Source organism: Ambystoma mexicanum, chromosome 12 (genome assembly GCF_040938575.1).
Source record: "Ambystoma mexicanum isolate Mex_15411 chromosome 12, UKY_AmexF1_1, whole genome shotgun sequence".
Lineage (NCBI taxonomy): Eukaryota > Metazoa > Chordata > Amphibia > Caudata > Ambystomatidae > Ambystoma > Ambystoma mexicanum.
The window spans coordinates 1,120,595,746-1,120,609,571 of NC_090936.1; positions in this window are offsets into that span (position 1 = coordinate 1,120,595,746).

The following is a 13,826-nucleotide window of genomic DNA, read 5'->3' on the forward strand; positions in this document are numbered from 1 at the left end:
GCTTCATGTCTAACGTATCTATGTCATAGTCTCAGTCCTGATGTGTCACAGTCAGTCTACCTGCTCCAGTCACTGAAAATGTATTTATTCAGTGACATCATCGGGATAGGGTCTAAATGGCTGTCTGAGTGAATAGCGTTTCTCACGCCTGTTATACACAGACGATGTAGATGAGGGAGCTAGGAACAATTTACACCTTTTATTTCTCTGTCATTGGGATGAGAGTGACATAGGTGCAATAAGGGCCACATTTAGGTCTCCCCTCTTCAAAGTAGTAAAACATTGTACCGAATCCTCACTCAACCCTGAGGTACCAGAAACTCTGGAAAAATGCAACAGAATCAACATATGCGTTTATTGAACAAATAGAGAAAATCAGAGAGAGCATTGAATCAACCTCTCACAGCATTAGCATCACCTGCACTCCGGCATGTTCACAGCCCCTCTGGACCAAATTATCTTCTCTCTTTCCCCTGGATCTCCTGAAAATGTCTGCCTCAATCAAACCTACTTCTTACTCTGGCAATATAATTCCAGCCTCCATCATTAAACAATCGATGGGCCCTGCAATCTGCCCAAGCACAGGCCCTTTACGAACTTCCCGTTAAAAGTCATAATCTTGGAGAAAGTAGTTGCTATACATATACTCGCCAGAATTGAACAACTCCTGCTCCTAAATGACTGTCAGTCAGGGATCCATCCAAAGTTCAGCATCGAAGCAGCTACCATCTAGGTGGTGGGTGTTGCTCTACAAATCATGGATAAGGGTGACGTATGCCTCCTTGTCCTCCGTGACCTCTCGGCTGCATTCGGCAGTGTCACCCACTGCTTCCTTCCCTCCCTCCTTGCTGACAGGATGGGATTCTAGGGACTGTCCTGAAATGGTTTATAGCCTAACTCTCAGGCACACACCAGGTTGTCCAGATGACCTTGCTGCATTCTCACCAACTCCAGTTCTCCTGTGGAGTCACCCAAGGCTCCATCATCTCACCAATCCTGTTTAACCTTTACTTGGAGCCTCTGTGCACTATCCTCAAAGATACCAATATAGCCATCCACCAATACACAGACGATATTCAGTTGTACATGAGAGTAAATAGCATGCAGGACATCATTTGTCTCTGCGATTACCTAGCCATCATCCAGTCCTTGATGTCAACTGCCTACCTCAAACTAAACCCTCCAAGACTGAATTTGTCCTCATCAGTCCACCCACTAAAAAACAACCTGTCCAGCAATGGCTCGATGATATGCACCTAGAAGGATTTGATCCACAACTCTCAGACTCAGGAAAGTCCTTAGGCTTCAACATTGGCAGCAATCTGTCCTTCCAGAAATACATAGCCAAGAAGGCCCCAATAGCCTACCTCGGAATCTCTACTCTTCGAAAAAATAAAACCCCTCATGCCGCCGCAGGAATTCCAGACTGTACTGCCCTTGTACTCTTGCACATCAATGGTGGAAATGCTCTCCCGACAGCGCTCTCAGATGCCCACTTGTCTCCCCAAACAGCAGTCCACCACGCTACAACACGTCTTAATATGTGAGCATGGACATTTGATTTAATTCCCCCATCCAATGCAAACTCCATTGGTTTCCTCTCCAAGCCAGAATACAGTTCAAGACTGCATGTATCATTAACAAAGCAGTGACGAGTAGCACACCAGCATACCTGGGGGCTAAGCACCACATATCTGGTGGCACACACTCCTTGTGCAGCAAATTGACCAACCACCTTGAATCGCAACTCGTCCACAAAGAGAGGACCCGCAAACGTTCCTTCTCTTGTCATGCATCCACCCTCTGGAACTCATTCCCGATGTCGGCTCAGAATGCCCACAATTCTCAAATTTCCCATATATCTCAAAACATGGTTCTTTCAACAACACCTGACCAAGGAATAATTCCAATGGAGGCCGATACTGAGGCACAGACCTCACAGTACTGCGCCACTGTTAAAATATGCCACCCCAAAAGCCGGCTACCCACACTACATACAGGGTCCTGCTGCTCTCGAGCTAGGTTCACGCTTTAAGCAATAAAATAAAAAAATAAAAAAGTATCTCCCCCTTTTATTAACTATTCTTCAATGTTATCTGGAGCTTAAGGAACCTCTTGTGTATGTAGGTCCAGTGACAAGCTTGGAGGTGAGGACAGTTGTTGGGGACCATCAAGTCTTGCATCCCTCTCTGACAATGTATGCCATTTAGTGAGTGCTTGTTCTGGGCCTGCCTCTGTATTGGGATATTTTTCTCCTCATGTATTCACTTAGGTTGGTGCCTATTACAATTGTTTGAGAACATTCATCCTCTCAAATACATGCTGTTTTTCTTAGACACTTACGCTTTTATTGTATTGATAAGTGTATTTATCCCTATGCTGCCTCATCATGTTTGGCTGTCCAAAGTGGTAACACAGTGTATCAGTTAACATTCTGGTGGGAAATTATGACATATTTGTGATGGATATTACAAGGTGTTGAAACTAAGGCACACCAAGGGATATCTCCAGAGGCTAAGGGAAAAAAGGCAAAGGTGGATCCTACGGTGAGGGGCAGCATCCATCCAAGATCATTGCACCACTGCAGGAAGCTCACAGTGCCAAGCACAACCAATCTAACTCAAGCTTCGAGTCAGAGTGGTAAGTTTCACCGAAAGCTAAAATCCTGAAAATGCTGAAAGTTGTAATTAAATATATTTATGATATTGGGGTAAGGAGTTAAAATGGGTGGGGATGGGGATGAGGTGGGTTTAAAGGGGTAGAAAAACAGGGGCTTGGAGGGGCAAATAAAAAATGAACAATTTGGTATTTATGCAGTATTTTGGCCACTCTCACCCTTGAAAAATGCAGTAGTACCCGCAGGCTGCTGGTATTTTGGATAGTGGGACCTGTGAGCCCATATGTTGGAGGTGTGAACAAATTTTATTAGGAATGTGTAAAGTCCTCTCTGGTGGAGTTAAATTATCAGGCTTAATTCCTGGAATTCCACTCCCATTTTAATGAGCTTGGCAGGGAGGACCACGTTGGCTTGTGATTAGCTGGAATGCCAGGCATTCTGGGCAATGAGAGTGGCCTAATCAATCTGACCAGTAGACTGGCTGGATTGCTGGGCATTCTGGCTATTCTGGGTGAGTTGAACGCCCAGGCGCTCTAATATGCCAAAATATCTGTTTGCCTTTATTGATGGGGATTTTAAGCCTAGAATGGTATCTGAATGTCACCCAATCTGGAAGTGTGACAGGACAGAAAATATAAACTGTGCATCATGAGTGAAAATGCCAAAGGAGTGGGTTTTGCCCAAAATCTATCATTTCAAGTGCTAATAGTTTTGATAATATTGTACTCAAAGGGCTACCCCTTAAAGACTCTTGTAAATATCAGGATGCCCCTTAGTGCCAAAAAACTGCTAACAAGAGGTTTGGCCGCAGTAGATTTCACAGAGTGAGAATTGGTTGATGTTTGTGTTGCTTCACTTTACCTCAAATGTATGCAGGGGGTGGATTAGGGGGATAATAAAGTTAGGGGGTGATTGGGAGGGAACAGCAGGGGGTCTCCTCCACATACATGTGCAGTAAAATGTCCTTAAACAAAAATATAATTCATCTAATTCTCCCTTAACGAAATAAATTTGGAGAAATCACAAAGAACCAACAAACATGCTCTAATATTAGAAGCATTAAGATCGGAGGTCTGTCTCTCCATTGACTCACAATAATGAAAGTTGCCTGTTATTAATTGAAATAATAACTCTGTGACACCCAGGTGTATAACTTGTACGGATTGAATGAAATGAAATAACTTTCATCCACTAATGCAATTGAGGTCATTAAGTTACTGTAACAATTTCAGAAATTAGAACTTCAGTAATATTTAGTTCACCTGAGAAGAATTGAGGTAGTAGAATACACACTACACTATTCAATGGGAACAGATTGTTTCAGTGACACAGCATGTATCCTGCGATAAAGTCGCATAGGAAAAGGTCACCAGGGGCGTCATTTCACCAATCTTGCACTCCCCAAAATATCAAGCAATTTCCCCAAATATTCTAGGACTGGAGATTATAATAGCAATCCTAAAATATGTTGGTGAAGGCTTTTTGGGGATTTAGGAATACAAATTGCCTCCCTGGCGACTTCCCAGGCCTGATTATCACATAGAACCACACAGGTTATCCATGATAAAGTCACTGAGGAAAAGTGCTGCTCATGTACTTTCAAAACTACCTGGGTGTCCACCTCTCCAGTGATAGATAGCAGAAAGTCAGTAGCGATGATTCAGGAGATCTCAAGTCTGAATAGGTAAAGGACCGCAAGACCGACTTGCGCCTAATAAGAAATAGGTTGGGCACAAAGCACTCAAAGGAAATCCATTGTTTATTTGATATATACATATATATATATATGTATATATATATATATATATATGTATATATATATATATATATGTATATATATATATATATACATATATATATATATATATATCAGTAAAAAGTTAAAGGGACGTTATGGTTAAGTTGCGCTACTAAAAACCTATGAAATTCAGTAAAAAAACATTGTTAAAGGGACGTTATGGCTCCAAGTAAAACCTAAAAAACCCTGAAATTCTCCAGTTATGGTACGTTAAGCACCCATAACTCGTGCCACCACTGTGCACTGCTAAGACTAACACCCAGGACATCAAAGATGACATCACAAATGTCATTGATGACATCACTGATCAACACACAGCGACTAACAACATACCACGGCACAATTCAAATTATTAAACCACGCTTTAAAAGAAAACAATAACAGTATACAAATTGTAAAGTACTTTTACTTCACAATAAACTCTCCGAGAACATCCGACTGTTCCCATATTCAATCAAATTGCAAATTTGTTTCTTCGCTCGTGATCGAAAATGTTAATTGTGAGACACACATTCTTCTTTTTCCATACACAAAGTGTTCGTTTTTGATGAAGGAACCGCTTGGGTCCCACAGTGAATTCCAGGGCGTCCGCATTAACTTACGTCTAGACCACCATAAAAGATGTTATGTTGCTCCTAATCGATAGTGCAGCGTACGGACACATGGGCCCTGGCCGATCGTCCCACAAAACAGTTACAGTAAAACACCCTTTCACGACTACGTGCACCTGACGATTGAAGAACCCATCAGTTAGCATCTGGAATCCATGGCAATCGCAGTAAGGCAGCATGTAGCTATTCAGAATACATAACAGAAAATATGTATCAATAGCTGACCTTTATTACACTTTATTGCAATATATGTATTATTTTCTTAATTCGGCATAGAGTTTACACTAACGATTAGCACACACATCAAACAATCTCAAAAAAGACAAAAAGAACCTAGAAATTGATACACAATTCCATATAGTCATACATGACATTTTAAAGAAATAACAGCGTTGAACCTGGGTGAATCTAGTTATAGTGGACACACAACTACATTTTGCACTTCCTATAACCACATAAAAAAGACAACCATACAGAAAAATAGTACTATAGTTATATTGCCAAAATTAATCTTCAGATAATAATAGGTTAAACCTTGTTCCGGTATACAGTCGTCAAAAGCAAACTTACATAATATTCACCATCTCCATTGTATTTGCGAAAATCAGTCCATAATGCTCAATCCGCTTGCATCAAAGAATCTTCATGAACTGAATTCACATGTTCCGTACACACTTTTGGAATGCATAACCTTATCAAATGTTCTTTATTACAAACATCCTCCCATTGACTGTTCACAAAAAATCCTTTTCTCTCAAGGTCAAAAACAATTGACCCTTCTACTTTCTGTCCCATGCGTGGGCTCCCTTAGCTTGCAACCAAAATCTAAATACATTCTCACTTTGCAACAACACGGCTCAACGCACCCATGAGAACTCGTATTGTCATAGACGTGCACAGCATTGTTTCCATCAAACACTGCAGGTGGCTGCCTCAGATGCCAAAGTCTAGGGGGCACCAATCTGACTCCAATATTATTTTACATACATTGTAACACAGACACATTACTCCTTCACCGGTATTTTACGCACAATGTTATTTTACATACATTGTAACACAGACACATTACTCCTTCACTGGTATTTTACGCACAATGGGCCTCATCACAAGGTTGGCGCTAAAAATCTTGCCGAACCGGCATGGCGGTAATAACATGTCCGGCTTGGCACCAACCCGCACATAGCGGTAACAACCCCCAAACCCCCACACAGCGGCATCGACCAATACGCACAGAACGGCTCTGCCCTCGGCAACCCCTAAATACCGTTACAGTTATTAACATAGTGCAAATAACGAGTGCGTCAATATCGGACCCGGAAGTAACGTCATCGCGCCGGAACGGGAAATGCCATGGCGGCCATCTTTAAAAACACAGTCCATTGCCATCCTCCACCTACAGTACCCTCTACACCCCAACTCCCAGGCCACCACTGACAACATTTCGAAGACCACCAGGAGAGGCACGGCCCGCCTGTGCAAACCACGTTTTACAGACGATGAGCTGAACATGCTGGCCGACACCCTTGTGGCAAATGCAGAAGTGGTGTTCTGCAACGACCTCAGGCGTCCAGCCCAGCTCAGGAAAAAGGCCATCTGGGAAGAAGTTGCCCAGAAAGTAAGTGCAGTCGGCCCCACCGCACGCACAGTGCGTGATTGCAAAAAACGTTGGGACAACCTCAGGCTGAGAGTCCGGCACATATTGTCAGTTAATCGGAGCCAGGGGCTGGCAACAGTAGGAGGACCAGACTCCCCACTGAAATTGGCCAGATGGGAGGAGACCTGCAGCTCCATCATAGACGTGGAGTCCATCGAAGGAGTCGGTGAAGCAGAGTTTGGCGTGCCAACATCGGCAGATGAAGGTGAGTGTCCCTACTGAAACAGTAAAAATAATCATAGTCACCTTCCCCAATTATGGCTGCTACACCAGCCAACAAATGGGCCATCATGCACACCTACACATATCCATGTACGCATTCTGGGTCTACCACCATCCCATCCCAATGCATGTTGCGGTCATACACGAATACACCCAAAAGACACATATCATGGGCATGTGCTACCCAGGACGACCCTCCCAAAACACATCAATGTGCAACTGCACCCAACAATGTGTACATGTGGACACGACTACGCTATCAGAATCCACTCTTCAACATTGCATGTACACAGTCCCCTACAATTGCACGAATGCAACTGATCAGATGGCGCCACATGTCCAATGACTAATGCATGCACAATGCAAGCGGAACAATCACTGATTTCCTGCCACTCTCTGTCCCCCACAGGTACGGATGCTGACAGTGATGAAGCACAAGGGAGTGCACAATGCACAACACCAGCCAAAATGCCTAGGAGGCAATCTAATGGCACAGGTCCATCAACCTCAAGTGGACCAAGGATGGGCCATGCGGGAAGCAGGCCAAGAACCAGTGCAAAAAAAGCACCACAGACAAGTACACAGGAAGAGCTGACACCTGCACCTGCATCCGTGGTCACACCATCCACACTGGCTGAGGACACAGCAGGCATGCAGGATGGCACACATTCTGCTGCTGCCAGCACAATTGGGGAGATGGCTGCATCGGATGATCATAGTGTTGATGAGGTAGCTGGGCCGGACAATGAGGGCGATGCAGGACTTGTCCACTCAGAGCCTGTAGTGCATACACCAAGCCCGCAGGCCACCCCACAGGACACATCTCAGCGGGACACATCTGACCAGGGCAGCCATGGACAGTGGTCTCTGGCCATGCACAGCCCCATGATCCATGCTGTGCCACCACATCACCCACCAACCACAACCCACACTGCCATACGGGACCTTGAGGGACGTCTCTCCAGGATGGAAGCCCGGCAAGAGGTGATGCAAGGCTATGTGCAGCAGTACCTTGCTGAAGGGGAGACAACACGCCGTATTATCCAGGACAGCACCGTGTCCGTTATCCAGGCCATTAACTCAAATGCACAGCAAGTGCGTGATGGCTTCAATGCCTTGGCTCAGATCCTCACCAGGATTGCTGACCGCATGGACCAACGGCAAACCCGGCCCCTTGGATCACAACCATCCGGGTCATCCGCATCATCCACGCCATCGGGCTCGAGGCAGACTAGCCCTGTGCGCATGTCCCTGCGGAGTTCGCGCCGCACAGAGATCCAACCCCCAACTCCCAAGGGGGCTCAACGGTAGCAGGGCCACCCTGCATATTCCCTTTGGGCATACATGCAGACACATGTCATGCCATAGTTGACTTTAGGTGTTAGGGGGTGGGTGGAGGGGTGGTGGTGGGTGTAGTGTGTAGTACTGGGGTGTTTGGGGGAATGGGAGTAGGTTGGGGGTGGGTGTAGGGGTGGTGGGGGCGTGGATTGTTGTATCATGTTGTACTTAATTCCTCACGAATACACCAGTTGTGTAACAAACATCACATGAGTGGACATTGCTGATTTATTGCATGTCAATTTATTGCTTCATGGTGATTCGCGCACATGTGCCCACACACTCAGTGCCCACAGTTCACAACACATGGCACCCTCTGCATCAAAGTACATCAGAATGATTGGTCTATGACCATTTGGCGCACTGCGCGACCCTCACGAGTTTCACGTCCTGGCCTATGTCCTACTTCTACTCCTTCCTCTCCTTCTACTTCACCAGGTGGTGGTAGCTCCACGTCAGGTGACAGGGGTATGTTCCGCCGGATGCACATGTTATGTAGCATTACACATGCCGTGATGATCTTGCCCACCTTCTCAGGCCCGTATATGAGTGCCCCTCCCGACCTGCTGATGCAGCGGAATCGTGCCTTCAAAAGGCCAAACGTCTGCTCAATGACCACACGTGTACGTGTATGTGCACGATTGAAGTCCTCCTCGTGCCCGTTCTGCAGGTTCCTGACAGGGGTGATTAGCCACGGCTTCAGGGGATATCCAGCATCACCTACATGGGAGCAGAAGGAGGTATGTGTGAGGATGAGGCTCAGTTGACAGGTGTGCTCAGCCTGTACATCATTCAAGGTCATATGCACTATCTCGTCATTGGCAGCCACATCCACATGACTGTCAGCCCTGTACAGTGCATGCCAATCCATAGAGGGAGCCTTGTGTGACATACACGACCTAGGGTCCTAGGATTTTAAAGCACCAGGGAATGTATGTCTTGGCTAGGGGCATTTTGCATGCATATGTGAGGGCTGTGTGTCTGCGGATGACTTAAGAAACTACCATTCCCCCTAATCCATGTGTGTTTTTATTTTATTTTTTCTCCAAAAACTGACTTAACGCCAGGCATTGAGGGGCACTCTCCTTCCAACAGTATTCACAGAATTAAGACAACACCAGCATATCTTCTTTAAGTTCTTTATTAGTTAAAATCTAGGCTCCATAGCGTACAGCCGCCTTTCATCTCGGCTTTTACCAAACAGTTGACACCTTTCGCGGCACAACTTGCTGCTTGCTCACAACACCGACACACTTCCACCACCGTGTTTAAAATACATAGAGGCATGACTGTAGACATGAAAAGGGGACGTGGAAATAGGCATAGAGAAAGGAGTCACAATGCTTCGTAACGCATGCGGCCATCTTTTAACAGGCTTAATTCCTGTTGTGTGTTATTAAACAGTCTATGTAAGGTCCGTGATTCAATAATCATGCCGGACTCTCATCATATCTAATGTTTTCATGCATAGGCTGCTCACTGTTCATATAATTTCAGTCTGGCTGCGCTGCGCGCATCATTATTTCTTAATGCTATTCTTCATTCCATGTCCCATTAACTATATATGCGACCCGATTTCGGAAATACCATAATCCTTAAAGTTTATTGTCCTGATAGCATGTATTTAAAGTGCTAAGTGCCTTAACTTGATGCATAAAGTGCATTGTGCATTAACATTCACATCTAAACATTAACCATAAAGTGCATAGTGCCTGCAACTCTTAAAGTGCCAAGTGCTAAGGTGCTAAACATCCTCCCATCTACTTAAAGTGCATAGTGATTGCAGCTTCAAATACTTCAAATGGTACATGTCTCTCTCGAGAATACCCTATAATGTCACAATTGGATCATATTAAAAGGTCTTATTTGTCAAATGCCTACAGCGATGTCAGTTTACGATAATTAAAACATACCCACACCTGTGACACCTAATGTGCACAAAAATACCTGTGCAATAAACAAATATTATCAACACTCAGTTAAAATCAAGCAACAATTATACATTCAAAATTGTTAAAAAACAATCATAAAAACACATATTTTCAGTCATCTTTTTGAAGTTGGCAACCTTATTCAATGTTTCTGCTAATGTCCTAAAAAAGTATATAGTTCTTCATCTATATTATGTCCTTTAGGCTGTTTAGTTTCAAAATCAAGTATGCAACGAGTTTCTTGTTGTCGGAGCTTTCTCTCTCTGTCTCCCCATCTCGGGCCACTCTCTATAGCGTGGATTCCAAAGAATGCAAAACTTTCCATGTTATTTTCGTGGTATTCAGTAAAATGTTTTGCCATCCGGTAATTTGCATCTTTGTTTTGGATGGCTCTGACGTGTTGCAGCACCCTTGTTTTTAGATTTCATTTAGTACTTCCGACGTACCACTTTTTGCATTCACATGACAATATGTATACCACATACTCTGTCTCGCATGTGATTTTTTCATCTATACACACAGTTGTTCCTGTTATTGGATGCTCAAAAAAGGCACAATTCTTTGCAAACTTACAAATATTGCACCTTGTGCACTTGTAAAAGCCTTTCTTTCAACTCGTCAACCAGGTATTAGCATCTCCAACTTCTTCTTTAGGCATGAAACTATGGACCAACATGTCTTTAATAGAGGTGATTCTTCTAAAACTGATATCGGGAACTTTTTCAGCATCTTTCCAATGTCCTTATAAATAGTTAGCACTTTCCAGCGCCTTTGTAATACGCGTTTCACTTCTACTGTTTGACTATCAAAGGTTAGTATGAGACGATTTTCTTCATTCTCTGTGTTGCTCGTTGTTTCTTTTTCTGCCAAGAGAATTTGTCTGTCTTGACTTCTGGCTCTGAGATACGCTCTTTCTATAACTTTCTTTGGATAACATTGTCTTAGGAATCCTCTAGCTGTTAATTTGCTATCGGCATCGTATGTGTCCAGAGTGGAGCTATTTAGTTTTATCTTTATGAACTCTACATAAGGTACGCTCCAAATTAAGCTCTTGGGATGCCCACTTTTAGCATGTAGTGGTGCGTTCGAACCCGTCGGTTTTCTGTGTAATGATTGCTCCACTATTCGTAGGTTTACATCCAAGAAAGTTATAAAAGAGTAGCTGTGGGTTCAGTGAACCTGAGATTGTTCTCATTTTGATTTAGCAATTTCACAAATTCCACCCATCCATTTTCAGTCTGTTTCCAAATTATAAATAAATCATCTATATATCTGAGCCAGATGACGACATTTTTCGTTTGTTCATGATTTTGTTCTGTCCATACCTCTGTGGCTTCCCAGGCACCCATGGTTAAGGTTGCGTAAAACGGGGCATGTCATGCCCATGCCAGTGCCCTGTACTTGCCTGAATTATTCTTTGTTAAAAACAAAGACATTGTGGTTTAGGCAGAGATCGATCATCATTTCTGTATTATGTATTTTCATAGTAGTTGAGAGACCTTGGGCCTCATTACGAGGTGGGCGGTAAGGGATTACCGGCACTGGTAAGGACAATATTGCGTCCCTTGTACGATGGCTTAACTACACAGTTGGTCAGGTTATGGAATTCTTTGAGGGCCATTCTGTCCTTCATAGTGAGATTATTTATCACTTTATGTCCTCTTTGTCTTCTAAGCTTTTTAAGGTCTTCGATGACCAGTGTTTGGAACGCCTCTATGTTGTTGGCCATGTTTACCATCGGATTGAATTGCGATTTCTGTTTTAATTCACTTTTCACTGTCCAATCCGTCCTTATATCTAGATCTTGAAAATGTATTGATTGTAGCTCCTGGTCAACGTTCACCTCCAGGCCTTTTTTTTAACTCCACCAGATCGGTGAGCACCCCTATTTCAGCAATGGTTATGTCGGTTCTTCCTTCAGGTGCTGTGGTTTTCCGTGCCTTGAACTCTGTGGTAGCGAAGCATTTTTTCAGATGTAATTTTCTCACAAAGTGGTCGGAATCTATCTGGGTTTGCACATAATTAAAACCTGATGTTGGGCAGAAGTTCAAGCCCATACTTAATAACTTTGTTTGCTTATCAGTTAAAGTATGGTTCGGCAAGTTAATGATCTTAAAACTTGGCTCTGTATCTTTGCTTGTTTCTTCTATTTGCCAGAGCACAGCGATCTGCCCGGGGTACTGTTCGGGGCACTTATTCCCCCTCTGGCCCCTCCTCATTTTTTTAGGCCTCCTCTGCCTCTGCCCCTTGTTTGATTTCCACCTCTTGCTTGTTTTTGTTTTTTGCCGTCTTGGCAGAGCAGTCTCATTTCGTCTAAAAAATGTAGCAGTATAGTGGACTCTTCGCTTTCACTACCAGTAATATCTGGTTCAGATGCTGATGAATTGGTTCCACTGTCTCCATCTTTTGCTGCTGGTGTTATGGCTTCACCTGGAGTTGATGCTTGTCTTAGTTGCTCAAACCTTCTGGCAAAAGTATAGACACTGCCTTTTTCGTAATCCTCCTTATCTCTCAGAAGATTCCTTTGTTTCCTCTGTTTAATTTCTTTTTCGTAATTGGTCATTTTTTTGCCATACTAGCTTTTTCGCCTCTTAACTTTCAGGTATCAGTTTCAATTTATCCTCTGTTTCTTGAATTTTGTCCAAGAGTGTGGTTCAAATACTTCAAAACTATAATCTTCCAAACTATAATATATTGAGATGTGGCAATAACTGTGAACGCTAGTTGGAGTGAGAAGAGCATTTTTAGTAAATTTAGGAAGCAATCTTTTTTTTTTTTAAATAGAAATAAAACTACAAGATTGCTTCCAAAATGTACTTAAAATGTGTGGGAGAGGTTCATTAGGGGGTTATTATGTTTTTGTGGTGTTAAATGTGTTAGATACAATTCTAGTTGCATTATTAGTTTAATAAATAATGTGTTGCCACAGACTGGAGGAAGTTGATGCTTGTTTACTATATTGTTTTTTATGATTGAATAGGATTTCCACGTGATTTAACAGTGAAATTTTCGATTCAAGGCTGGTATCAGGCGGGAAGATATCAACATGCTCAATCCTCATTCTTCTTCATCACAGTATCAAGTTACGATTCTTACCTGAACTCCGCAAACCTCTTCCTCATCCCAGGTCTGAATAGTAATATTACCTATATAATCACTCTTAATCTTCACAGTCCGCCACTAACTACACCTCGCTCTTCTTTGTCACAGTCCCCCACTAACTCCAACTCATTCTTCTTCATCACAGTCCCATATTACCTTCACCTCATGCTTCTTCATCACATTCCTCCACTATTTCCACCTCACTCTTCCTCATCTCAATCCAAAACTACCACACATCTCTATTTCACGTTATAGATGCCCACTAACTGCACCTCACTCTTCTTCATCACAGTCCGCCACTAACTCCACCTCACCCTTCATCATCACATTCCCTCATTTACTCCAAATTTACTCTATCTCACTCTTACTCATCACAGTACTCCACTGCCCCATGTCACGCTTCCTCATCACAGTCCCCGTCCAACTTCACTCACTCTTCTTTGTCACAGACCCACAGTAACTCCACATTACTCTCCTTCCCCACGGTCCCTCACTAGCTCCATCTCTTTCTTCCTTTTTGCAGTACACCACTACCAACAAGTCACTTTTCATT